Raw genomic sequence first — 27,614 nt, 5'->3', positions numbered from 1 at the left:
ATCTGAGCAAACAACGAAGTTTCAGTAAAATACAAAACTTCAAATCTTTTACAGCAGTGAAGTATGACAAAGTCTCCTTGCATGTTACTTAACATCATAGAGACATGTTTGTAAATATAACACATATTTGCATAATGATCAAACAAAACAGCAAAGGTATAAAGGGTATAATGAATGACAAAAACTGTCCAATTAAGTACTACAGTGTACCTGCTACTGACCAGGAAAAATATCCTGTGAAGAGAAAAGCAGTTCCTTAGTGTCTATCTTTGGGCATGTGAAGACTCTGCCCTGCTATTACTGCATGGCCAGCAACCTGCTGACAAACTAGCCCTTATTAGCCATTAGCAGCCACTAAAACGTCACACATCACAGCAGAGCATTTTAAACAAAATGGAACTGATCCCTTAAAACACTATTCTGCACACTGCAGTGGTTCAACACTGACAAATAACGGTCATAAAGAACAAGCAGGGCAGAACTTCTTCAGCTCCTCATCAGAGATTGTAGGACGCTATTAAAATATTGTCTTAGTTCTGCTAGTTCATAGGACAGAAAAAAAATATCTTCAAAAGCACCTTTAAAAAAGGCTGGGCTGCACTTCAAAGACACTGAATTAAGTGTCTAAAAGCAAAGAACAGTTTTGATTTTACAGCCAAGCAAGCCAACATTTTCCTAAATTCTGAGCCAACGAATGACTTGCAGCCTTCAAAGTTTCTGAGAGGCTACCCTAAAACTTTATGAAACCTTTAAGTGAAGAACACCATGCATGCACGAATGGTAGACTACTTAACATAGTTCCATTAAACAGTATTAATCTTGCTCTGACAGACAGGAAAAGCAAGCTATGAAGAGAATTACGACTATAACATGCTATACTTTAAAAATATCAGAAATGTCTTCTGTACACCTAAAGGGACATAATTAACATTTATATTACATACTTGTGAAATACAGGAAAGGAAAAGATGAATGCTATTTCCTTCATGTAAAGACAGTGTTACAGCTCTAGTGTGTTCAGTATCAGTATTTTTGATAAAAACAAATCACCTAATGAAATTCTATGCAAGAAGCTGGGAAAGGATAACGTTAACACATTTGCTATTAGTTACTTAATAGAATTAAATAAAAAATCTAAAATTCATATTATGGGAAATGCCACTAACTACAGGAGTATTATTATTATTATTATTATTATTATTTATAAACTACAGACATAGAATAATTAAAATAAGTACAGTGACAAACACAGAGCTTGCAATTCCCCTTCCTCCTTCATTTGCATATCCAGGATAATTCACTTCTACCCTCTCAATTTAGAATTATATTAAATAGGCATTGAATAAGGAGCATAATTATTTCTCGTACTGGAAGACACAGGAAGTTCCTCCTGTAAATAAAACAAACTCATTTTTGCAATCCTCCACATTCAGTACACATGGTCCTTTCTTCCTCCCTAGGACAGGCAAAGCTTAGCGCTGGAAAAAAATTAGGTAGGAATTGCTTATTTTGCAATTCACTGTCACAGTGCAACCTTGAGTTTTATTATGAAAGAACGTTTACATTTCTCTGTTTCACCACTGGACATGAGAATAAGTTTAAGCAGTAACATCCAAAGCAAAAAACACCCATCCACTGCCTTCAAAGCATCATCACTAAAATATGACAATAGCACACGGAGCCAGCCAAATGACAAACCATTTTTGCTGGCATATCATTTTTGCCCTGAATCCATTTGTTCTTCTCCGATCCCTGGCTTAGCAGAACACTCCCTATTTATGCTCTGAGAACAGAAACTGATGATTGTAAGGATTACAGTAATATTATTAAGGGTTATTGTACTGCGCTTTTAATTTACTAATTAACCTTGAAAAAATCTGTGCATTTCTATTTCTGATTGGAGAGAGTGAACAATGGGCAATGTGCAGTGATATATCATCAAGAAATCTCAATATAACAAATCGTAAAGTTGTCTTCTTTTGTTGCCTTAGCCATCCAGATACAGACATCAATAGACTACTGGAAGAAATACCACACACGGCAAATGGGTGAATTCAACAGTAAAGGAGCACTTCAGCCAGCTGTCTGCTTTCCTTCCTTCATCTGTCCGGGATGCAGTCTATTATTTAAATTCCATTTAGTCTGAGAAACAATCAGGCAGATCATACTGATTATCATCCTAAAAGACAAGCACTGTTTGCTCAATAAACATCAGAATGAAAGTTTAGAGAAATCAGATCTAATGATGACTCAGGGTAGATAAGAAGAGCTTCCCAGGACACACAAAGGAAAGAAGAATGTGAATGACAGAGAGGGCTCTGCATTAACATGCGGAATTTCTTTGAACAATCCTCTCCAGTCCAACCCCCATGCTCAAGACCCCAAGAACAGCCAACTCAGAAACAGGTTTTAAACTAGGCTGAGAATACAGCTGACTCCCCTAAGAAGACAGCAGAACAAGTATTCTAGTCTGCTCCCACAGCAGAAATCAGTAAGCCAAGAGACTATTTACTGTCCTTGTTGTCCGAGACAACTTCAACCTACTAGAGAAGCTATTAGGGCACATCAACCCATAGACAGACAGGATTGACAGCTGTATAGATAATGCAACCCACAGAGATTATAAAAAACATAAAGCCTTTTCAACTATAGCAACTAATCTCTATACTGCATTTTTCAGGAGAGCGTGGTAGGCTACACCAGAACTCACAGCAGGAGGTCTGCTTTGCCAGTAGTGAAAAGTGGTGTGATATCTGAAAAACACCATCATTTCTGCATACTCTTCTGTAAATCAAAAGAGAAAGAAGTACTTCTTAGACACTGACTCCTTAACTCTGTGCCAGGGAAACAAGATTGTGGGTGTATACACATATGCTTTAAGTAATCAATATGTCTGCAGCTTAAGTTTTTTTGTACCTCTTTGTTTTTACTGATGGCATGCAAGAGAGTATTAAAAAAATGATGATGGCAGAAAAGATGAGAGAATGAATATGCTGATTTTATTTATTGCTCAAGGAGGTAGTGGGTGCCCCATCCCTGGAGGCATTCAAAGCCAGATGTGGGCAGCCTGGTCTGGTGGTTGGTGACCCTGCACTTAGCAGGTGGGTTGAAACTAGATGACCATTGTGGTCCTTTTAAACCCAGGCCATTCTACGATTCTATGATAAGAAGTTGATACTATCAATGCACTCCAAGGAGAGAGAAAAACTGGACTTGAAAGTCAATTTAAAGTGCTTTGAGGACCACTAGACCTAATTACTGTATATCTTAAAAAAAGGTATCTTTCCACACGTAACACATCTCTTCCAAGAGGGACTCGCATTCCAAAAACTCAAACCATTATTGTTGCAGAAGATCAACAGTTCACTCATCACTGGAGATCTGCAGCAAGGATGGCAACAACACTGCCTACATACACTTCCTGAGGAAGAGGTAGGGAAAAAAGATGCTTATTGCATGATGAAAATCTTGAACAACAGATACTAAGTTTTACCACCAACCAAAATGGAAATACAAGCAGAGAAGACAGAGATACACCACCACTTAAAAACAAAGTTCCAAATTCCTACTTGGAAGTTCTGTTGCTTTTCAGCATAACTTGTGCCAGCATTAACAGGTCTGGGTGGAAGTGCCAAGATCCAGCACGACATCCCCAAGTCCAGCTCACCATGCCACTCCACAACCAAACCTGGGAAACTTGGGGAGATGAACAAGTGGAAATTTCAAGTCAGATGCAAAAGTATTCACATCAAATTCTGGAATATAAAATAATTTTCCCATTTTAAGAGACTGTGTTCTAGAATCTCTATAAATCATCTTCACTTCCTCCATTAAAACAAGACAACAGGAACCGGTTAATATAGATAACAAAGAACAGATGAAAACACCTCGAGGTGATCTTCTCCCCAACTCTTGCATTCACAGTTTGAAAATGTTGAAAAAATTAAAAGGCAACTCCAAAGCTGTTAGAAATTCACTTCCAAGAAAACCAGAGAGATGTAACCAACCTCAAAATCTACCGTGGATAAACACACAGAACAGAACAGTATAGAACTCAGCAGTTATTTTCAGTTTGAGAGTACTCAGTTACTGCTTTCAGGTTACAAAATGCAATGACAGTACTTCCAATATCCCTCTTTCTGGCCATTCTTATTAGAAGTAAGAGTTACACAAGTGATTTGCTTACATTCAGCACTTACGTACCACTAATAAACTTCAAAAGTCACATATCAGCCTATTAATGCTTTCCTCAGAAGAAGATACGTGGAAGTTACAGTATTCACAAATCAGGTGAGACTTCTTTCTTTAATTTGAGGTTGCTGTGTTTTTTTTCCCTGTAGTAATGTTAGAGATTTCTTGTTTCTAATACTAAAAGGCATGGCACCCAACACTACCACAATACACTAATGCAACTGTTCAAGAGAAAGCTTTCAGATAGGGACACTTAAAAATGACACTTCAAAAATAGAGTTCACAAGTGTTTGTGAGCTCCTGACAGTTGTTACTCACTCATTTTTCTTTTAGAAGAGCATTTATTCCATTTTGCTGCGATACGCAATATGATTTGCAGCTTCAGTGCAGCTCCATTGTGAAGGCAGATGAACTACCATGAAACAGACAATGAGAAGCAGACAAGATGCACACAGACACAGCAAGGGCAGAACAAAGAATCACAGGGAGTGGGAGAAAATAAACCTTATAATAGCTGCTGCTTGGGAACACTAGCTGGAACAAACAGGGAGGCCACCAACTATCATTACAAGCGCATGTTTCTTTTGCTGCTGCAAGGAGAACTGCTCACAAGAGGGGGCAGGGGATCTGCTATTAATCATATTATATTCATTGTTCCCTCGCTGCTGCTGGCAGTGCTTCAGGAGACTCCCTCAATTCCCAGATAAAACCATAGCAAGAACAACAGCACTCAAGAAGCTCACACCAAACCGTACCTCTCTTGTCCTACTATGCTAACGCTGCCCTAAACTAAACACTTTTTCACCACCTAACTATTCAGTGCACTGAGTTAAAAATAAATACATCCAGATCTCAGCAATAGAGGACTCCCTCCCAACCCTGATCTCTCATTAGAAGGATGAACACATGCATAAATCTAGTGATAGTATTTGCAGGAGCAAGCCATCAGAGGAGTGAAGACATCAGCCTGAAGTGGTTAGGAATCAAGTTTCTTTGTTGAGGAGGAATTTTGAATGTTATCTCTAGGTTAGGTGCCGAGTGACTCCTTGATTAAGCAGCACTCAGCATTCAGCAAGTTGAACGTTCCGGCAAGAACAGCAGGCCGGTACCTGCGCAGGGAGCGGGGGAGGGAGAAAATGGCAGCTGATGTAGGAAAGTAACCGAGTCAGCTTTTCTTTTGTCAGGGAGAAGACAGACATGTTGAAGGGGAAAGAAACGTGGATTAACTAAATCTCGTATTCATACTTCATTGCAAACGTAATGCTGCTCTAATTTGTCTGGTTTGGCAAAGCTACAGATGGAAGGTGAATTTATTTGACCACAGATATGTGATTTTTTTTGCGACAAAATCTGCATAGCATGAAAGTGACACGCTCTAATTAGGTCCAGAACTTGTTAGTCACTCTGCCCAAATAAAAACATGCAATGCTGCTACCTTGGGCCTCTGACACGTTGGCAGTGATGCTGAGCAGGCACCGCTTGTTTCCCAGGCTGAAAAATACCCATTATTTTGTTTAAAGACATAGAAGAGGAGAAAAGCAGGAATTTTGGTAAATGAGCGTTTAACACATCAACTGGTGAACTAAGGAGACATTTTTACATTAGATTTCAGAAAGAAACCATTTCATTTTTAGTAAATATATTAAAAGCACGTTTATTAAGCAGCAGAACTCCCTGCAGCCAGCATGCCACCGTGCCTGGTGACTCAGCCTCCCTTCCTTCACTTCCAGCTAACTGCGATAGCATCAATTTGAAGAATTTTTTTTTCTTTCAAACCACACAAAAACGATCCTGAAAGGCAGAACGCACAGCGCAGCTCGGCCGCCGATGGGGCGCAGGAGCAGCTGGCAGCAGGAGCCCGGCTCCCCGTTCCCGGGACACGCAGGCGACTTGCTCGCGCTTGTCCTCCCCCTCCCTCGGCGAGGCTGCATGCGGCACGGCACGATCACAGAGAATAAATACAGGAAAAAGGGGGGAAAAAAAGCCCTCCGCTCTTGGCAAGGGGAAGGCGTTCCACAAGAACTGCTACAGGGTCAAAAGTTTACCGTGGTTTCAATTTCACCTTTCCGCAGCCAATGGCAGCGGCTGCTGACAGAACCGCGGGCGGCAGCGCGGCCCTCCGCTCGTTAACCCCTTACGGCCCGGAACGCCGCTCCACGTCCAAGCAGGCAACGCGCGGAGCTCCGCGGCAGCCTTCTGCGGGCTGAGCCTCTCTCTTAGTACGGAGATAAACGGGTAGAGGAGCTGTGCGGATGCGGTCTGCCAGCGAGGCAGAATTCAGGAGCTGTACAAGTAGGCACCCAGCTCCCCGTTTTGTTGTAAACCAGGTCGGTAATTCGAAGGTGCAGAGGTGGCACAGGGCAGCGCGAAACCGAACAAGTGACAGCAGCACGACTGTGCTGACAAACAGGAAGATGTGACCTTGATAAAGGGGAGCGCGGAACGGCCGGGAAGCATTCCAGCCGCACAGCCGAGCTCTGCGCTGCTTCACTCCCAGCTCCGCCGCGCTCCGCACCGCCGCTCGTCCAGCGAGAAGTCGCCGCTGCCCCCGAGTGACTGACTTCTCTCTACAAGTCGCCGTACGGGAGCCAGAAGAAGAGCGCACGGTGCAGGGGCGGCTCCTTCTCACATCTCCAGCCTTGCACACCAAGATGCTTACAACCGAACACTGGAAGTAAATAAGGGAACCTTCTGCAGTTAATGTAGCATCCCATTGAATGTGAACCCGAGTCCTGCTTATGTATCAGCGTTGTTCTGCTGCCCAGAATAAGTTTTAGTGACTATTAAAATCAGAAGTTGTGATATGACTCAGTGTGAATATAAACTCCCGTCCTACAGCACCTACACCATTTCGATATGTCAATTCTCACTTATAAGCAAGTATCTAGAGCTCTCGTTTCGGCTGGCTGGAGTTAACTGTTGAAGTTGATGAGAGTTAACTCACACCTAGTCACAGAAGTAGAAATGAATCTGAAGTGTCCAGGAGACATTTTTTATATATTTCCTTGTTTTGGCAGGTGAAAAGACAATAAGCATCCTAGCCTCCCATCACCTTAGGATTAGGGAGCTAGAGAAGAATGTAGGGCAGCCTTTTTGTCTCACTGCCTGCACCCAATCTGTGCCAATGCTTCTAGTTTGTCATCTTCTAATCAGAATTTCAGGCTTCAATTTTTAATGGATGAGAGTCAGAATATCATCACTAGCAATGTAGCTTTGTCACAGGAACTACTGGCTCAGTGCAGTGGTTTGTGACGGGATATCAAAAAGATCTACCGAGATCAGTTTTAATCTCTTGGTGATTGATGAAAACATTGAAGATGGCAAATATTGAATAACATGGGAATAGCAATCTATGACTGTGTTTTGCAGTCCACTTCAACTTGGAAAGTCAGCATCAGCTACACTTAAGCAAAGAGCAACAGATGTATTACCCCTTCATCAGCCTTGCATACTATGGGAAAGGGCTAAAAGCATTCCAAAGGAAGATAAGAATGAAGAGTTCTCAGTCCAGAGCATTAATAAATAGAAAATAATAAAAGCATGCAAAACACGCCATAAAATCTGTTAAGGCTGAGTAACCTAAGACCACGTTCAAAAAAAATCAAAAAGGGGTTATGTAGAGATCTAAGTAAATGATTGGCAACTCTGACTTGATAGCAACTAAAATGTTAAGTCAGTTTGCAAGGAAAACAACGTGGAATTAAGTTATCCAAAGCAAGCAGCTAACAGTAAGGCCAGAAGACACATGAGAACAAGTATGTTAGCATACTCGTAGATTGTTCAAGATAATGCTCATGACAACCCATGGGGGGGGAAGAAAAATAAAAACATTAGTCAGGGGGCAGCCATTACTAATTGTCCAGAAAGCTGTAGTTTGAAAATTGGTAAATTATCTTACTCAAGAACCTTCAGACTTTCACAGCATTTCATAATGACAAAGGATATTCTGGTCTCAGCCCCCCGCATAGGTTCCAAAGAAGGATAAAGGCATAACAGACACTCCTACAAACAGTCTTCCATTTTAATACGCACAATACTTTGGGGTGTGTGAAAGAAATCGCGCTCTTCAAAGCTGTGTCAGGAATACAACGGGATTTCTTGAACAGGCACACATTCTTAATCTATGCAAATAGGCACAACAGCTCAAGGCAGCAACCGTGAGGTTGTTTGAGAGCTGCTAACAAAAGATACAGTAAGTGATTAGAATGCATCAAGTCAGAAAGTTAAATGCATTATGAGAATCTTAGCTGATTGAGATCATGCCCTACTACAAACCTTTTCTATGCTAATTCAAAAAAGACAAGAGACCAATGAAAAATAGCTATCAAATAACACTATTTTCATAGCTTATCTGGGCTACAATACAGTTTTGCCAAGAGCAATTTAAGACTTATTACATATATAAAAAGGTATTTTCCTCTCAGTAAAAACAGTATATTTTTGTTATTTTAGTTTCTTTAAATACCAAGTATTTTAGACAAATTCATTTAAACTGAGGTATCAGAAGTAAGCTCCCTTTTTATAAGATGGCCTCATTTTTAAAGAAAATGGATGCTATAAAATTTTACATCAAGTCAGCATGTTACCAAGAAGCTTTTCTGTGTGTTCTGAATTTGATTAATACAAGCCAAGGTCACTTCCTGAAAGATGCCTACCACTGCAGCTGCAAGCAAACTAGACTACTCTGAGCTTGAGAGCTGGGGGATGGGAAGATACTAGCAATTTCTAACACAGTCTCCAAAAATACACTAATTACAAAACTTGAGTAATATTTAGAAATGTTTACTAGATCTCCACATAAGCAATCAGTTAACTAAAGCCATGTATAATCATGTTTTCAAGCAAAAAGATACAAAATGATGCACCAGCATGTCTGTAATTATGAACAATTCTGAGGACCCTTTACTAAACTTTACACATAATTCCCATTAATATCTATTTTTTTTCTTCCATACATTTCATTATACAGCTGATGAAGTTAATAAGAGATTGCCCTTGAATTAACAGCATGTCTCAATCCTACTGAGACTCTGAGGCTCCACCCAGTCCACACTGTGTATTATTCTGACTGCATTTAGGAAAAGCACATCTGATAAAAGCATGCAAGCTTTTCCTGTAAGTCAGCAGCATATGCTTATTTCTAGTTTCTGAGGACTATACCTGCTGTTCACAAACTCAATTAGAAATTAGTTGTGTTCATCAATTGCATTATGCACAAAGCCAAACAGATATAATTTTTTCAACTTCCAGACGCAAAGCAAACAGGTCATGAAAATAAGACCTGTACCAACAAGAGTATGTTATTTTTGCTTTTTGTGCACAAATAAGATTTTACAATCTCAGTTAACAAACAGAGGGTGAGGGAAAGAAAGGATTGCTGGTAAATGTTTAAAACCACACACCAACAGACATTCTCCATGAGGGCATGTAGGAAATGGGCCCCACTGACTGTATTTATGAACACACAACATATTTCATGTTTAAAACAGTCTTGATATACTGTATATCAAGACTGTTTTAAACATGACAATGCTTGATACACTCAGATTGCAACTGAAGTTTCATAGTAGGCTAAAATTAGGAGGAAGTGCTGAATGGAAGCTAATTTCAACAAACTGATGTAGTAGAAAGAATGGAACATTGTTGGTTTTGGGTAGGCATCTTTGCCTGAAATAGAAAAATATACTGAAGCATATCATTACTTATGCAGACACTGTGGTTAAGGATGCCTAACATTTTCCATCACAGAAGCCTGTTCTAATTCTTTAACAGCCATCTCTCACACACACCCCTCAAAATTACTTTTGGTGAAAGACTTGTATAAAGTTGATTCAGACATTTTAAAAGAGAGGATAATTACATTGAAGAAAATATAACTTTCTATTCAGTCTGAGAAGTTGAAGGTTTTAGAAGAGAAACTGATCAAACCTCAAAACAAGCTAAACTTCATCTTGCTGCTTTGATGTTCCATCTGCACAGATGGTAAGAGCCTTCAAGTCTCTGCACATGCTCAGTTTTGTTTAAAGTCACTTGCCAAGATCCTCAAGTATTTTATCCAGGCAAGCAAGCTTTGTCACTGCACAGCTCCTCCATGCTGACAGGACAGAACACGCTTTATCACCATATAATGAAGACCAAGAGCAGCTTTCCTATAAGCCTGCCAGATATGCAGCAGCTGAAATACCTGGTAGCACAGCAGCCAGTGAATTGGGACATTTTTTTCATTAATTTGCCCCACCCATATACAGCACCCACAGAAGAGGAGGCAGCAGTCAGTTCAAGGGCTTAGCAGTGGCTGCAGCCCCATTCACATTCCCAGCTGAGACAGGGGCTGACAGAGTAACTACAGGATTACTCTCCTTCCCCTCTAATGGCTAGCTGATGTAGAAAGCACACAATCCAGTGGCCAAAGTGGTGTTAATAGCTCTGTGGAATTCCATATGACAACCTTGTTGGTGAACAGAGCAGAAATCTCATAATGGCAAATTCTAGTAATTTTTCCATACACTTTTTAAAGGCATAGAAAAAGTTAAGCTCAAAATGTTAAGTTTCTGAGGTAATTCAGAAGACTTAAAATACTACCATCAACTTCAACTCTCAACTCTTCTTCCTTCAACCATACATAATTCAACATGTTCCTGTGCAGCTGCCTATTAGACTCTATGGGACTTTACTTATCCATTCACAGACATTTTTCTTGCTATTTTATTTGCTTATGCCTCATATCATCTCCAAGGAGCACTGCTACTTCTGCAATTACGTTTGCTTTCCCATAGTACTGGCTATGGTCTGTAATAATGGAGAGCTTACTTCTGTCAAGGACTCTATCCTAACTTTGCCTTTGCCCAACTTGAGTACATAGGAAATTTCAATTCCATTCAAAGTACTTCTTTCCCTATGAGGAGTAAACAAGACAGATCTACGCAGTCTTGGTTATCACAGATCATAGCTTGCAATTAAGACTGCTCATTCACAGCAGTGATTAAATGCCATTTTAAAATCTGATTTAACTTCTGGAAATATTTACACCAGCCAACAAGGGGGTAGCAACACATGAGCTGGAAAGAAATAAACTCTATAAATCACACTGGCTTGCCTTAGGCACATTTTGCTACTCAGCAGATGCAGAACTTATGGACATTTATTCATGCATTTGCATGGGAACTAAGCTACAGAATCAACATCAGTTAATGTATTATTTAACACTGTAAAACAACTCAATTTAGTCAAAGCTTTCGATATATTCCTCATTTTCAAATGTGAAGTACCAAATTTGTTTAAAACCAAACCAGAACAACACAAGTCTGTGGATGACAAATCCACAACCAAACAAGAAAAAAAAAAAAACAACAACAAAGATTTAATTCCAAAAGTATTTGGCTGCTGTGGGCAAAAGGCCAGGAGGGAAGACAGCCATCCATGAGGGGTTTTCAGGTTACATATGCATGGACTCACAAACTGGCTTCAATGGGAGTAAAATGCCTGATGTGTTAGAGTGCTTTTGAAGATAAAAAGAAGAGCCACACATCACATTCCCCTTCCTTTTAATATTTGATTGTTACTGTCTAATCTCATAATAAAACTTTGTTAATGATTTCTCTTTTTGTTATAACTGAAATTTGAAGAGGTGCTACAAGATTAGAGAACGAAAACAAAGGAAGTTACGGAACAGATGAAATCAAAAAAGTTTAGTTTTCCATGCACAGCATCAGTGCTTACATATTATTTTTGCTTCGCTGTAAAGAGTGAGAAGTAGAGCTACTTAATGCAAAAGTGACATTTCTAAAACAATTTGACCTTGAAACATGGAGGTATTTCTAGCTGTAATTAACATCCCTGACTAAATTTGAGTGTACGCAGACACAGTACATTTGGTATGGTAGCAAGAGGCCTTCATTTAGTCCAATGTTAACACTTAGCATTCAGAATTTGAAGCGACAGTTATGTGTCCAGGGTAATAACAAATCCGGTCATTCCATTAAAAATACCCTTTTCTCTGCTTATTTTCAGGTATCTTACATTAAATATTTTCATTTTCATAGAGATCAAAGTTTCATAGAGTACCTTCAATTGTACCACAAATTCTGAACAGAACAGAATCATTCTCAAGTTAGAATAATTTGTTTCTCCACTGCATAGCCAGGTCATGTTACTGTATTTCAAATATCACCCCTCCTCCATATACCAACAACTGTAACACAAGAGCATCTGCTAAAATTTACTGCAAAATATGAAAACTTTGTTTTACATATCACTGTTAGACCCACTTCAGGGATTATTTAAGAATTGAGCTGAAATGGGTCAGCATCTTTCTTCAGTACTATACAAAATGGAAAAACTGCATTCAACGAGATGCTACAGACTCACCTCTGAGTCCTACAAAAGAAGGACAAGATGCAGGATTCACTACCTGCAACAAGGTAAGTACCCATTTTCAAAGAGCTCAAAATTCTCAAAACATCCTTGGCGTTGTTAGAAAGCTTTGGATTGATGCTAGCATCATCTCTACAATTATCAGTAAAACATTATCATCAGAGAATTATATACTGCAGCTCAGTGAGAAACAGATACCACTATAATGGGTTACTAGGACAAAGGGCTTTACAATTAATCTCACTTTGCTTTAATTCCAAGGATTGTTACCACATTCTTTTTGCTATTGCTTTAATCACAGGATGTTTTTAGTAATCTTCTCAATCTTTAGATTTTGCCTAAATCCATTAATATTCTCATCACACAAAGGACGTATCCCTAACAACTTCTACTCTATTTATGAACAACTCAGTTGCATAAAAAGATCTTGATTCTATTTTTTCCCCAATATTCTGCCAAAAATATTTAACTTAAAGAAGATATTTTAAAATAAATCTCTTATTACCCTCTCAAGGACTCCTACAGCAAGTATTTTTGCAATAGTTGCTTACCAAACAAAAAAATCAGTTATGTTCCTTATTGTTTATACAAATGGCACTTTTCAAACACTGATGTTTACCTGCAGCATTCTCCAAAATGACACTTCATCATTAGCACGCAAATTCCAAGTAATTTTAGGAAGATCTGCAGCCATTGTGGAAGTTAATACAAGAGGTCAGTGACTGCCAAAAACGGAAGAACAGATCACATCCTTCCCCCTTAAGTGCCAAAAACATTTGTAATGCTTTGTTACAGATCCACTTGCTTCCTTCTTTGTAGATAAATGGCTAAATAGTTGTGTAGTTTCGCAACATTAGGAAGCAATTTTATGTATTTTTATATAGTGCACTAGAATAAACACCAGGACAGGGCTGTTTCTTAAATGCACAGCATCTTTAGTTCCCACACCAGACCAATGCAATCATATTTTATATTCAATAAAACCCTGACACCTTGCTTGAACATCTGTCTGCTAATAGGACATCTAAGATGTATCCACCATAATTTAAACATATGTTCTCTTCTAGCAAATTTTCAGGTGTTTTGCAGACAATCCAAAACCTAATTTGATGCTAAGCTTTAAAACTAGTATTCTGACACACCCACATACAGGGAGGTTTTTATTAGTGTCTGCTAAGCATAACAACAGCTAAGTGATTAGCATCAGTCATACATTTATGCCATAAAACTGGAGTACATCACCTATCAAGTGCAGCTGATAATGTTTTTTTTGTCACTAAACACTACACTGACTGCATTTCTATTACAGTACAGCACGCTGACACACAACTCAAAAGAAAGGAATTGTTTATGTACAGTCAGAATTTTGTATCCCCAGGCCTCATTAAAAAAATAGATTTTAACAGAAAAGCCACTATTACTACCTCTAGGCATGGTATAGCTTTAATATTTTCTATTTAAAAACAGTTAAATGTTTTTGGCATACAGAAACATACATTAAAAAATTCAAAAATCTACCAAGCCTTACCAACACTTTGGCTTCCACCAAATTCTTTTCTCTTCACCACACAGGTGAAGGTTATAACTGACAGCACACATACAATAACAGGATAAACAGAGTATAGCATGAAGGGAACGGAAGGACATACAAAACTTAAATCTGATGTCAATGACTCTGTCTGAATATAAATACCATAATTCAGGCTTTTTCACTGTAGGTAGATTTATGTCAGACAACATGCTTAGACGTGTCTTCATCCAGGCAAGAGCAAAAGTTATCTATCCCTTCTCTTCATCACATACAATTTACCTCAGTGTGGCATTTGTCTGTAAATCATTATTTAAGAACATTTTAACAAGTGCAGCTACCTGAAACAAAACAGTTTTCTCTGTGCTTAGAAGAGAACATTCTCCAAAAGGTTTTCCTTTTACTGTCTCCTTTCATTTTCTTCATTTTGCTCTGACTTTCCCTTACTCTAACCAAGTCAAGGTCACTGAATATTATCACAGGGCACCCTGCTAAACTGCAGAGAGAAGAGGCTGAACTTATTACAAGATACTACTATGAAGAAGGTGCTTCCTTTCGCAAGGAGCAAAATTTCACTGAATATCAGATATCAACACATGCTATCAGTTTCCCTAATCAACAGCAACAAGTACAAACTTAACACTAATCTCCTGGAGTACTGAAGGCTAACTGGGTTAACATTCAAAGCTATGACCAAAAAACCAAAACCACACCCTGACAATACACAACATAACATTCTGGGCCCAAACAATTTGAGCTACAAATTTCATTTCATCACCACTGTTTCAGAATAACTGTTCTGAGAAAAGAATTTACATCACTGTCTATTTAAGAAGAAAACTCTGGCATCAGTGATATGAAATTAAGAACTAAAAGCAAATATATACACAGAAGGATGATAGCACTTCATCCCACTACAACATTCTTTAAAATGCAACAACATTCTTTCATGGCCCAGATATCCCCACGAAGCACGCTGGCCTTAGATACGACTGAACATATACACAGCGTCATACCACACATTTCCTCAAGTTTAGTTTAGAGGAGGTGCAAGAGAGCACACCATACAGATTGCTAATTAAAAAACCAAAAACCATAAGACTTATTTTTCTAAGAGAATTGTAATTGTCTTCCCTCCTCCAAATTCCCTAAACATCAGTGTTTTCTCTTGGTCACGTCTCACAAATCAAAGTAGCCCAGAGAATCAAGTCAAACAAGACTTACCTAGCAGTCCTCTCTCTCCAACAGAAGCTGGTAGGAATGCCTAAAAAGAACAAGGTAAGCACGTCACTGTTTGTGCATACTCTCAAACTTCCCCAGTTTAGGAATTCCCTGGTTCTGAAGGATTGAGTTTCCCAGAAGCTGGATTTCTCCTTTATGAGCAAATGAATTTCTTTTTGAACCCATGAGAATCAATACAACATTCAGTGGCAGCAAGTTCTGCAGTTAAGCTCTACACTAACTGAAAATCCCTTTTATTTTCAACTTTGCCACCAGATAATGAAGAGAAAAAAAATGAAATGACTGAAGAGCAAAACGCTTTTTTCTTATTGCTCTTCCATTATACACAGGGTTATATTATATAGGTGTCTTGTAACAAATCTTAAGCAAAAAAAAAAAAAAAGAAAAAGACAGCTGAAGTGCTGATGAAGTTGATCTTAATCTTTGTACTTTCAAGTCCACTATACTTTTTTTTATATGGCAAATCTTTCTGCAATAGTCTTTGCAAAGTTGTTTTAGAGCAGCATATCTATAAATTAATTAGTAAATTGGCAGTTAAATCAGTAAATGAATTTGTATGATGCAAAATAAAGATACATGCAAAACTAAGCTCAAACACAGAAACAACTTTAAGACCCTACTAACAAACACCTTACAGCGAAAAATCTGATCTACCACACTACTTTTATCCAATGCACAAGTAAACAAAACATATTTGTTTTAGACTTCCATAATAAAGACATTTCAGTTGTCATCTTCAACAATGTATTCTGCCTTTAAAAATCAATTCTTAATACAACTTAAAAATCCCGTGTCCAAGCTTGTACTTGACATCAAATTTATAAAGAGGCATTTAGATAAAGTATTCAGAATGTAAACAAAGCAATGGCAGAGGCTTTATTTCATAATACACTGTTTATTTCAATACTTTCAATCATGGAGAAACCAACAATACACAATCCACAGTACAATCCTTGTAAAAGCTGGAAAAGATATTAAGGTTCACATTAAGTTCAATGTGCTCTATTTTTAACTTTAGTCAAGTCCTTGCTCATTAGCAGTAACTTAATAAATAAGTTGCTATAGCAAGTCAGCTTCCTAGCTGCAGCTAGGAATTTATGTGCTTACAAAACACATTTTTTAGCTCAACAAATAAAACAGTTAGTTAGACCCAGAGAACCAAATCTCCCACTGCCACAGTATATCAAATAAAAGGTTATTAATCGCTTAGCGAAGCAGTACTTAATTGCTTGATATTTTTCATAATCACTGTGTGCTTAAGTTTCATTACAAAACTTTAAAACAACAACAAAAGAACTCTGTAGCTCACAGAGAAAGGTAGCCTTACATTCACATAGTGTGACAGTAAAGGAACAACCTCACTTAACGTAATTTTGTAACAGCGAAGTCTGGCACACTGCAGTAGGACTGGCTGTAGGACCTGCTGTAGATACTTTTTAAAAGCATTTCACAAGGCCAAGCCAACTCAGACAATCTCATGATTGATTTATTAGGAAAAAATAATGTTTACATAACAATCTGAAAGGAAGACAACACCTTTGAGAACAACATCCTAAGACACACCTGCACTTCAAATACACTAAGAAATAGGGAAGAAGCATGAGAATCTGTTCATCTCTAAAAGGCAAACAAACTGGTTTTGTGCACTCCTGTACATGGAAGTACCTGATTCACACCATATATAACCTTGTCTGGAGGCCAGAACTCATTCAAGAATTGACACGCATGGCAAGAAAAAACATTGGATCTCAAAAGAACACTAACAAAACCCAGCATCTTTTTAGCTGCTAAGAGAAAACTGAAGTGCTCAAAATGAGGTGTCAAACTCAGACAGGGCTTGTAACAATGACAATTAAAAACAAACCAAATTTGGCAAGTGATTACAACATAAGAACCTGTTTCTCAGCTATTGTTTTCTGAGTCAGATCTACCATCACATTTAGGATCATCTTCCAGCACCACCTCTACAAATTAAAAATGATTTCTGGAATTACTTCTACATCCATTTCTATCTTCACATCTAAAATCATCACATAGAATCAACATGCTCCTAGGATTTTGTGGGCAGACTTCCAGGATCCTTTCTAGATACATGCCAATAACCACACCTATAAGTTTTTCTAGAATAGTCTCTGCACTCCCTCACAGGACTGATTCCCACACCCTGAGCCCACCAGTGATATCACTTCTCGGAGCAGTGCCAGGAATGCCCCCAGGAAATCCTGCTTCAGCCACATCTGGAAGGTACACTGGGACCAATTCTAGATTCGTTCCTAAAGTTGAATGCAGAAGCACATTTAGAGTCAAAACCAGACTCTGGCTAATAGTGGTGGTAAAAACTTGCAATGTGCTTGCTTTAGTCCTTAATCACTTCCATGACAGTGTACTTGCAGTGCTGCCTATATTTTGCTTTAGTTAGTCCTGTAAATTAGTTTTCCTTTTTTTCTATAGATGTGCTATAGAGGAAGTCTGACCTAAAATTCTGGTTTATGAAATACCTGTTTTTCTTAAGAGACACAGTGAGCACTAGTAGAAATCACTCCACATTAATACATTTATGTCAGATACAGAAGGCTTCTACTAGCAATTGCTGATCTCCTGTATATTTAGTAAGCAGTAACTTTTCCCTGAAGGGGTTAAATGGACTTCTGCTCTGGAGCAGTAAGCATTGATATTGAACTTTACATTTCTAGCAGGGCAGCAGTAACTTCATAGACAGAGCAACTGAAAAGTGTGGCAGTTAACTTTTGCATGGAGCAACTCCAGTCACATCTGGAAGTGAGAGAGCAAGAAGAGAATATACAAATTATCCCAAATGGAAGAAAAAGAAAATATCTTAATCCCAAACAAGAAAAAAATACAGCTTCTAAAGGTATTTAAGCACTTCTGTGCAAAGCACACTTGATCTGTGCTTTGGCCTTCTATTTCTCTAGCCCTTCGGCAGATAGAGATGCATTCTATGACTGAAAGCATTAACCACACGGAGCCCCATATTAGGTGACATTCTAGCAGACTTTCCACTGAGTTTCTCTTAGTCAGAATAAGAAAAAGCCTGCTAGGTTGGAGACAATTAAATTGATTAGGAAAAAAAGGAAAGGAGCCATTTGTACATTTTTTTTCCTTACAATTTTACAAAGTATTTTTGCTAAGCCCAATTGGTGAATAGTCTTATAAGAGCTGAATGTGTTACATTACATTCTACATAATTTACGTAACAAGTCTTAGTACAAATTCTTTCACCTATGAAATACTAGTTAAAACTGTTTGTGCATAGAATTCTATTAGGAATTTAAATAATTACCTAAATCTAGTCCAGGGCCCCTTCAGATTCTTGAATATAATGCTGAAATGGATGAGGACCTCCTATGCACACATACAGAGAAAAGCTAAAGTTGTTTGTGGAATCTCTGTTCTAGAGGTGAAGTCTTTGATTTACAATGAATATGCTAGAAATGCACTAACACACAAAACAAGTTAGAACAAACCATTTTTAAGTTGTGTTCATTCTTTTTGGTACTGGTCTATGGAGGGAGGGTTTACTTTTTCTATTTGGTTTCCTATCTATACCTTTGTTTCAGCTGACTTTGCCAGGATCTCCACAGGGCTTTCAGTTACTTATATTACTCTGCTGACAACACTATGAAGCCAGAGTAACTACAGAAGAGAAATACTCCATCTCATCTACACTAATAAAATGGCAGTGAGTTTGGTTTTTTTTTCCATCCGTAGCATTTTGGGGTTTTTGTTTGTTTAATGGAGTGAGTTTCCTTTTAAAAACAAAACAAAAAAATCCAGTATATTGGAGTCTGTTCCAAATGAATCAGTTTTTGTATGCAATGCTAGAGAAATACTTCACTTTATTTGGTGAGGAAGAAAAACCTGGAAGATTTGCAAGTTTTTTATTATTTAAGAAAAAAGTCTAGACTGAATTGGAACTATTAAATAGCAAAGATCCATAACAAGTAACTTTCAGAGGAATGAGTGTAACTACAGGAAAGCATCCAAAGTTTTGTTTAAAGTATTAATTTAGAAAGTTGAAACAGCTTTGCTACTGCAAAGAAAAGTTTTCAGTGGCTGAAGCAATTAGCATAGCTGAACTTGAATCTATTTTGCCTAATGCAAGTACATACACTTGAACAAAACATTGTCACTATCTGCTGTCTTAGCTCATCTCATCTTGTTCTATGATAAGAACTACTTGCATTCTCAAAAAATCTCTAACAGCTGCAGAGGCTGCTTCTCTGGTGAACTCCTGGAGAGTTCTCCTGTATATTTAGTTAAACAGGAGCAATATATTGTAAAAAAAACATGAAAAAACAGAGGAGTAAAGTTGACTCAACTCCAGCCCATTCACTTTCAGGAAACCCTCACGTTAAGTGAAATACAAATTTGACTTTCTCCTCTTAAGCAGATTAAGATATGCATTCTATGATGGTTTCTTGTACTGAAGTTTGCCCAAATACATCTAAGGCCAATAATTTGTACATAATCCACACCCTATCCACCCCCTATTGGAGTTTAGGCTTGTTTTACTGAAGGTGGACAGCAACTGTTTGGACTACTGTTATCTTCAGCTCTTGTATTTTTATTCCCTCCTTATATGTATGCATACCCTGCTAACCCTGGCTTTTCTGAGTAGCATTAGCAGTACTTCAAGGACACTGAATCTAATGGCTTTGTTTTCATGGACTAAAGTAGTAGGATGGCAGCAAATGGTGCAAGAAGAAAGAAGAAATCCAAGTACAAATCAAAAGAGGACAGGGAAGAAAGCACAAAGAAAAAACAGAATACTGTTACATTTATTCATCACGTGACCATCCAAAGACAAGGAAACAGAATTTTTTCATTCAAATGAAATGTTAGCTTACTTGATTCAATTTTTTTGTAGGTGTATGATGTCTTGTAACTTCAGACACAGGATCAAGTTCACAGTCAATTCATCCTTATTTCTGAATTGCTCTGCATTAGACCAAAAATACTCCTAGGGTATTTGAAATTCTTAAATTATATCAAGCAGGACTTAGATGCAAGAATGAATATGAATGTCCTGTAGCAGAAGCCCTTAAACATAAGCAGCACTGTATTCTCAACTCAGCTTAAGAGTTTTCATCACCTCGGTTACATTTCCACCAGCATAGGCAGTTGTTTTGGCACCACAAGTTTCAGGGTTGGTCACCAACTTCCATCCATGTTTTTCAGTTTCTATCAATTCCATGTTATTTTCTACTGCATTTGTTTTGCATTCAAGTAAGACAATTTTTACATGTAATTGATGTCAACAGCTTACATTTCAACTACGCTCTGCTTATTCTTTGAGTCTCAAAATATCTGATAGATTAAAACACGGAATCAAAAGAACCTCAAACCCAAAATAAAATACTGCTTTGCATCACCACTGCTGCTTTTGCAAAGCACTGATCATTTCCTGAATTACACTTGGTGTAGATGTCTTACTTAAGCAGCAAGCACTCCAGGCTACAACTGCTGAGTGACCTTGAGACAGCTCATAGAGGTAGTTGCCATAGTAACACCACCAAAGCCTCCATCCTCAGCTGACACCAGGCAGGCACATCTATCCTGCACTGCGCTCTCAAAATTGAAGGAGGAAGTTAGACTTTTTATCTTAAGAGTTTTTTCAAAAAAGATAAAACCAAACCGTGCTGTGGTAGACATTGTGTACTCCATACTAATACAATTAACTGGGTCCACACAGTGCAAGAGTTGAAGTACGCTAACATAACAGTACTGAAAGTTGGTTCTACTCTGTTAATCCAAAGAACAGTCCTGAGTTTGGCAGATGAGTGAAGAAAGTCTGCAATACCACAACCTGTTAATTTTTTGGATTTTATGGATAAATAAAATAAATTTTATGGAGCCTGGCTGTGTCCAACTTGGAACAAAAGGGAAGTAAAATGGATATTTTGCACACTTGGAATATACCCAGTTTCACACGTGCAACCTCATCAACTTGAAGCAAGTCTGAAACAAACCTGGAATTAGTTAACAGTGTTGCCCAAAAGAGTTTTTCTCCACCTCCTCAGAGAGGTCTGGCAGAGTCAGGTGATGTCGTGGATGTAAATAAATACAAAATAGACAGAACTGAAGAGTGCTAGTTAATGGAAATATTCAGTAGAATCACTCCAGTTTAAAGATAAATGATTAATTAACATTAAATGATTAATGAGCATCTTTAAGTAGTTAGTTACAGAAATCTAGCAGACATAAAAGTTTACTTTAAAACTAAGCTGCACTTGCAAGACCCATCTTTTCCCCTATACTCCAGCAGAAGGGGCCGACCAGATAAGTTTCATAGATTGCTGAGATAGAATCCAAGAGATTCTAGCATAGGCAAAACATTCCTGTATTCTAATTAGAAACAAGGGTTAGGAGTGTTCTGCCTCAGAGAAAGTCAGCCAACTTCATGGGTTTGCACTTACTGTAAAGGAAAACATTTGTGCAGTCTCTATACCAGTGGAATCACTACCAGTGAGGACATAAACTTTAAAATAGGCTTTTGAACACTGATCTCAAGAGACTGGTTCATACTTAATTCAGTCAAGCATCTGCCCTGAAACCTGGATGAGCTCCTCTATCCCTAAACTGTAACCTAAAGGAGTTAACCTACAGACCTTGCTAAGCTTTCTTAACTCTCTAGATCTTTGCTCAGGAGAAAGAGGACAAAGGTGAAAAAAGACCTCCATGAAGACTGCAATACTATATATACTCTACAAGAGACAACACTTTAATAAAGAACACAACCTCTAAAGTGTTAGCAGCATAAAAGGACTTTTTTTTTTTTTAAGATAGCTTAAAGAAAGTAGTAGGAATTTGCAAAAAAAAAAAAGTAATGTTTAGTGAGAAAAGTGAGAAATTACAAGCTGTTTCTGAGCACGTTCCTTTGCTGAAAAGCTTACCTAAAACATACCTAAATCTAATTCACAGCCACTCAGTAAGACTTCTCATACTTATCTGTCCAGTCAATACTCCACTCAAACTCACACAGATCTCATTTTATTACCTAAAAAAAAATGATAATGAGTTATCACACAATTAGTATTAAACATCTTTTTTTTTTTTGGCCTGTTCAAAACAAGCTATTTTAAAAAAGAAAGCTGTGGAAAGAATAAAAGCACATTGTCCCCTGCCATAAAAGCTGCATACCATTTAATTCTGAACTACCTAGAAATACCTGCATCTCCCTTTCACATATTCTCTCACTTTCAGAGATCTTAACACCTTTAGAATTTGTATCTTCAGATAGTGTGTTGTGGTGTGTTCGTTTTTTTTTTGTTTTTGTTTTTTTTTTAAACACAGGCAGTGAAATACAGAAGTCACATACCTGATTGAAACTTTTCATATAGATTGGAGATCACAGCATCTCCCAGTGCTACAGACAATAAGGTACAAGCTCACACTACAGCATCTGTTAGATACCCATTAACAGGAGCCCCCTTCTATCTGGCCATGTATTTTTAAGAAATTACATCACTGAGTTTTGGTTTGCTGAACTCAATACCTGAGGTTTCTAATCACTGAAATTTGAGCAGCATTGCCCACTGTGGTATGAGCAGACAATGCAATCATCCGATAGGAGAACAGAGCTAACAGTGGAATTAAGATACAAGAGGTTTGGTTTTACTGTGAAGTTATATGAGTAGTAGTTTTTAAACTCCCTGGAAGGAAACAGCATCTGTTATGTATATGCAAATACAACTCAAGGAAAGTACAAAAAAGAGGACTTCAATATTACTCTGTCCCTGCACAAGTTAATTACTTTATCAGGAAGGATCACACGTACTACTGCTTTATTACTGTAGTATCACAAGCTAAAAAAAAATACAGCAAAAGCCAAGGAACCACATATTTCACCCTCAAAAGAGCTGATAAAAGTTAACATGCAACTAAAATGAAAAAAAAAAGGATAGAACACAGGAAGAAAGTCCCCAGACAATATTAATACAACATTCCACAATGCCCTAAACCCAAAGGAACACCAGCTATTTTGGCGACAGGGTGTTATAGCGCAGTTAACAACAAAAGCCTCAGCTAAGTTTCTTTTGGTGGCCTGGAAACACTGCTACCCTGGCTCAGAGAAGTATTATTTGAGATTGATCATCTTATGAATTCTTGTTAATGTGTCGCCAAGATGGCGATAGCCTAAAATGGACCTGTGTCCTATCAATCTGCATACAAGCATAGACAGATTCATTTAGAAAAGGGCTCATATGAACACTGGGTATGTATCTATTTAACAATAACTTCTTAGCATAAACATACTGGTAACAGCGTTCAGCTTTGCACATAGTTATTTACTGTGACCTAGCTGCACAGGTTAACTTTGGACGCAGCCTAAACCTAGACATGAAAAGCAGCCTGGTATAAAGGAAGATATACCCATACACAAAATTTGTTCTGTACTGCCTTGTTGCCCTCCTTTCCCATTTTGTCCCACCTCCACAAAACAAATTTTCAGACTTAAAGCACAATTTTAATTTTATGGAAGTGAAAGCTACATCTGAAGTGACAGTTCAACAAGAGATTAAGTTCTGATGCTGCAATTCATCTAAAACAAGCATCACCAACTATTTATATTTATAGTTCTTAGACTTCTATATTGAGGTTAAAGACAAGAAATCCTTACCACCTACAAAGAATTGGTCAACTTCAACAGCATAGGAAACAAACAAGAGACCTTTTCACAACAAGTAGTAACATAATATATTCTAATCCTACTGACCTGTTAAGCCTTTCAACACTAGGCTCTACGAGATGGAGATACTCATTTTCTGAATCTCTACAGAAGTGATCTGACAGATTAGTTCTACCTCAAAAGAGCATTATAGCAGTACTTACCCTTTCAGTAGATCAATAATTCAGTAATATCTATACACACTACACTGGCAACAAATCCATATCAAGTGTTTGCAAGTTTCTCAACATCAGCTTCCAGAACAACACTGAATATATCTACTGAATGCCTCCTGACTTAAATGGAATTAATTTTCCAATGCTGATACAACAGATCAATAACTGTCAGTAATAATGTGTAATTATTAAAACTATCAACTCTTCCTGGTAAAAGTCCCAAGACAGATGAATGGTGGTGAACTTCTACCGCCAGGTATCACTTGAATCTCTCCTTTCTATAACACAGTTGTTTCAGGAATAGCATCTTATAGGAACTTCATTTGGTTTAAACTTTACTAGACTGTGGCTACTGCAGTCTCACCCCCTCTATTCCCTTGCACTGGAAATGATATCTGTGAACTGGGGGATAAACGGAAAGCCCCAAAGTACCTGGGTGGGTTTTGCTGAGTTCAGGGACTTAGGGGGCATTTTTCTTTTCCTTTTTTTAAAAAAAAAAAAAAAAAAACTTCCTTAAGAGGGACAGTAACAGCAATCTTCAGAAATCTGATTCAATGGAATCAGTTTGCTGACTACAAAAGCACCAGTCTTAGAGCAAGAGGACAGGTATGAGAAAGGAGTCACAATAGCCCTGATTTGGTGCTGTGGAAGTGCAGTACACAGCATCAGGAAGACAGCATTGCACAGGAATGCATTTAAAGGCTTCTGGTTTTATATTTCCAATTAATATTGGAAAGAAGTCAGTTTGTTGTGATGTTACTTGCTCTTTCCACAATAAACCACCCTAGCTCTCACTGCACTATTTAAGCACAGCACAAAAAAAAAACCAACAAAAAACATAATATAAAGGATTCTTTACGCCCTAACACAAAAGAACATAAGTCAACAATGTATATCTGTTGCGACAGAAAGACAAGGCACATTCAATGTACAGAGTTGCCCAGGTCTTGCAGAAAGGTCAGGAAGCCTTTTTGTAAACAAGAATTTAACTGAGAAGAGCTTCAAGGTAGAAAAGAGACTGAAATTGTAAAGCCCTTTAGTTTCACTTCCACCAATGTATATGAAGCTACAGTAATTTTATAAATAGCCAGTAAACAGGTTTAAAAGTTAGCTGTTTTAAAGTAGAATGTGATCAGAGCAGGGTATTTTTCTCAGCACCTTGGTTCTTTTGGTAGATTAAAGATAATGACAATTAAGATCTCTAGTAACAGGCAGTCCTTATTCAAATTAAAATGGAAGCAAGAAACACCTGGCAGTGATCAGCTAGTAATAGAAACAGTTACACTGTAAAACAAGAAATTGAAGGCAAGATTAACATAATCAATCACTGGCATCCAGCATGTGTTTGGGTTACACACATTCTTACACATCAGAATTTTATTTTTTTCATGAAAATACATTTGCAGGGAGCATTCACTCAAGAAGCAGCTTGAAGTTTCAGTCAGAATGAAACCCCTAACTGAAATTCCAGCAACATAAGCATGCCTGCATGTTATTAAAGGAAATAGTGGAAAATTTCACAGGCTGACATCCAAAATGTCTGCGGTTCCTGTTCATATTTCTCTCTACTTGCAAAGCAGCTATTAGACCAGAGTTGTGTGTGTGCATGTGTGTGTGCATGCTCGTCCTGGAAATTTCCACAGCTTTAAAAGACCTTTAAAAAGCTTTCTTAAACATACAGCTAAAACAATGCTAAGATTTCTGCCTAGACTAAAACCTTAAAATGAGTGCAAGTTTCATTGCCATCAAGCACAGCTAACACTGGAAAAAAAATGAAAAACTTCTCATACGCCAACAGCATTGCTTGGCCAGTCTGTAATATCATACTACATATTCATCTCTTTACAGAGGTCATTTGAGGTCCAGCTACAGACAGGCAAGGGAAGATGAAGCAGTTCACAATAATGCAACAGTGGATGACATCACAAGTTGCCCTGTCCCTAACCAACGACAGCTCTCTTTGAATTTTCTCAAATCTCCACTCACTCACACCTCACAGGATCCAACTCTTTCCCCCTACTGCCTTTTTATGATCTCTAATATGGCCAATATCAATCTGGCAAGTTAGCCTGCGCTGGTTTTGTATCTCACCTCCACAAGTCTTAATTAAGAGCTACAAATATGCATCATCAGAAGATAAAGAGCTTCAAGAGAAAACCCACAGGTGTAATACTGTCTTCAAAAGCTACTCTAGCCTGTGCAGATGCTTTCTTTTGTCAGATCAAACGAGCCTTCCTCTTAAGGGGGAGGGGTGAAATGGACATCCTAGGTTTAAGAGGCACTGCTGTAATGAAGAGGACAATTTGCAGATAAAGTACTCTTTTGTTGCATTTAGAGCTCTTATTAAATATATACTTTAAATGTTGATTAAGATGAGATTCTATCAGCTGCTACTTAATAATGTTACTTCCCATACTGGTATTTTAATAGGAAAAAATATTTCAAATGAACAAAACTAAGTTATTTACCAGTGCTTGCCATCAAACATCTGTTTGATGCATCTGTTTAGATATCATTCTGTAAGAAACAGAATACCTTGAAAATATCATGAATTCATTTGCCTTTTTTTTTTTTTAAATTTGAAATACTACAGTACAGCTATGCTCTAATGAAATTACAGCAAAATGAGAGAGCAAATATTTTTAAGCATCCTTAAGTAGTTAAAACAGATTCTCTCCCGTACCACTTCATAGTTATAACTAAGCCAAGGAACTGGTATAAATTCTGGCTAAAAGGATCTATCTATAAATACCTAACAGCATTACCTAAAATGTGGTCCTCTAGTAGGCCAAGTGCACAGGTCTGTCTATTGAGCTGAACTTCCCCATTGTGAGCATCAGGAAAGCTTCCACAGAAGATGAAGAAAGCAGAAGACAGAAGAGAGAGTATTAGAGCAGAATATGCTGCCATCTCTGCTTTAGCACAGATGGTAAGAGCATGAAAGGAGTGGAACAAGAGCCACAATTCCCTGCTTTTGTTCGACCAACTTTTTACATAAAGTTACTGCATGGACAGACAAGGTCTTTGGCACTGGTAAAAAAAACAACTTTGTTTTAGAACTTTCCTTTAGGATGGAGCTGATAAGAATGCTAAGAATGGATAACTATTTTAAAGCCACCATCATGAATAAGAGGAAGAAATGACTTTAAACTTTCATTTCCTCTTCTATAAGCTTCCAAGAAACAAGAAATAGTGTTTCCATGTGCTAATTGTGTGCACCCATACACACTCAACAGTTGTCCACAAGGAAGTTTCAGAAAAGTTAATCCAAGTAGACTGCATTAGCTGATACCCACACACACAGGGTTCAAAGCAGCCCTTAAGTGCCCCTGTTCCAGGACTTGCTAGCCTGGGGCAAATGTGGTGAAAGTAACTCAGATATTTGACAAAAACAGAATGTTAAGTAGTTGATACA

At 38.0% G+C, this 27,614-nt stretch overlaps 1 protein-coding gene across 26 annotated transcripts in view; it reads right to left on the bottom strand.

Annotated features, from left to right (window-relative positions):
- NCOA3 (nuclear receptor coactivator 3) overlaps positions 1-27,614 on the bottom strand; it is an 85,650-nt gene that overhangs the window by 40,219 nt on the left and 17,817 nt on the right. For 20 of the 26 annotated variants that reach the window (XM_090152160.1, XM_090152161.1, XM_090152158.1 and 17 more), the window contains one exon: positions 15,317-15,356. The exons of the other annotated variants lie outside the window; for them this stretch is intronic. The gene's annotated coding sequence lies outside the window, so the exon portion shown is untranslated. The remainder of the gene's footprint in view (positions 1-15,316; positions 15,357-27,614) is intronic. 26 annotated transcript variants of the gene reach the window in all.

The sequence above is a fragment of the Phasianus colchicus genome, chromosome 17 (genome assembly GCF_987193195.1).
Source record: "Phasianus colchicus chromosome 17, bPhaCol1.hap1.1, whole genome shotgun sequence".
NCBI lineage: Eukaryota > Metazoa > Chordata > Aves > Galliformes > Phasianidae > Phasianus > Phasianus colchicus.
The sequence above is the reverse complement of the archived record's forward strand: the minus strand, read 5'-3'. Positions and strand labels throughout refer to the sequence as shown.